Raw genomic sequence first — 1,724 nt, 5'->3', positions numbered from 1 at the left:
TCTGGTGGTAGTGATCGAGGAACAGACCTAGGACACACGTGATGATATAGTGGCAGGTAATAATCTTTTATGATTATGTTTGTAGCACCCGTAAATCAGTAGACGTTTAAGCCATGCATAATTCTAGATTTCTAAATTTAATTGACTTCATTGCATAATTATTTTAAATCCATTTATTTGAAGTTAATTATTCATTATTTCAGTTCAGTAGTTTGATTTTTAGCCTTTCAGTTATTTCAGTGAGGCCGGACCGGAGTCGGAGTTTTGAGATAGAATTTAAGATTCGAGAAATATTTCCAGAAGTTAATTTAGCTAGCAACTAAGTTCATTTAAGTTAGAAAGGGAGGTTTGAGGATTTAATTTAATTATTTGAGGTGATTAAGAAATGAACTCATTTAAGTTATTTAATTAAGGGGTTAGCTCACTAAATTATTTAAAGGATTAGTAAGGCTTTCAAGGATTATTAGTTGACTAGATAACCATCACTTCCCAATCATTTTATTAGCATAATTTCGGCCCCTTAGTTGCTAGGCAACTCAATTGCCAACTCATCAACCTTTTGACCATTTCTTTGCATGTAAGTTGTAGGATAATTCTAGGATTTTTGGAAGCACAATTTAATTAATTAATGGACATATCCTAGTCTAGAATCAAGAGAGAATTCGGCCACTACCTCCTAGAAGCATCCACCAACTCATTTGATATCAAACCATAATTCAAAATTCAAATTTGGGAAGACTTGGTCTTGATATGATCCTATTATTGTGCACCCTTCTCCTCACCTTCATAACCATCACTCCCCCTCCACCTCCACCGAAAATAAGACCCCTTTTCAGAGGTAAAAGTCGTGAGCCATAGCTAGGGAGTAAGGCAAGAAATCGAGAGCAAGAAAGGTAGACAAGAAGCCACTCTGTCTCCTCCGCGCCGTCTCGTCTTTTCTTTTCGTTTCTATTTCAAACGATAACAAGGCATGTCTAGATTCTTTCTAAACCTCAATCAAGTCATATTATCATTTATTTTCAGTACATGATCATGTTTATTCAAGCAAAAACCGAGATACATGTCAAAACATTTTGGAACAACACATGCAGAATTTTCGTTTTTCTTTGGCAAGCTTCACGTTTTTCTTGGTTTGTGAGTTTCAGGTGATTGGTTCGACTCCAGGCTCCCAAGGCGACTCCTAGACACGTAATAGGATGCATTAGGACCATTTTGGTCCATTCAAACCAGCCCCATGCTTGCTGGAAATTCAGAATGACAGCAAGTTCCCATAGGCGCAGATTTGTGTTTCGAAATTACAGTTTTTGTGTCAAGGGGTTGGATCTGATCTTGGCTGCCCTAAGGGCTCTTAGCCATGGTTGGATCACTCCCCTAGCATGTCTAAGACGTGACTAAGTTGCCCTTTTGGTGGCTTGGTCCATGGCCTTCGGTTTTTAATCAAAACATCAAAACAGCCCCTTTCCCTATTCGGCTTCTTCATTTGTTCAGCATATGGTTTCGGTTTGTGTTTGCTTGGTGTGGATCTTGGTTGGCCTATGGCCCTTAGCCATGGTTCATATCATGCTCCTAGATGTCTAGATCGTGCCATGGTCAATCAAATGGCCATTGGAATGACACGAGACATCGATCATAGCAAAACACTACACACGCATGCACGTTGCTCTCGGTTGGACCCTTCGGTTGAGTTTTGGTGTGATGCGGATTGTGGCTGGCCTAGGGCCCTT

This window comes from Primulina tabacum, chromosome 3 (assembly GCF_025594145.1).
Source record: "Primulina tabacum isolate GXHZ01 chromosome 3, ASM2559414v2, whole genome shotgun sequence".
NCBI lineage: Eukaryota > Viridiplantae > Streptophyta > Magnoliopsida > Lamiales > Gesneriaceae > Primulina > Primulina tabacum.
This window is presented reverse-complemented; position numbering follows the sequence as displayed.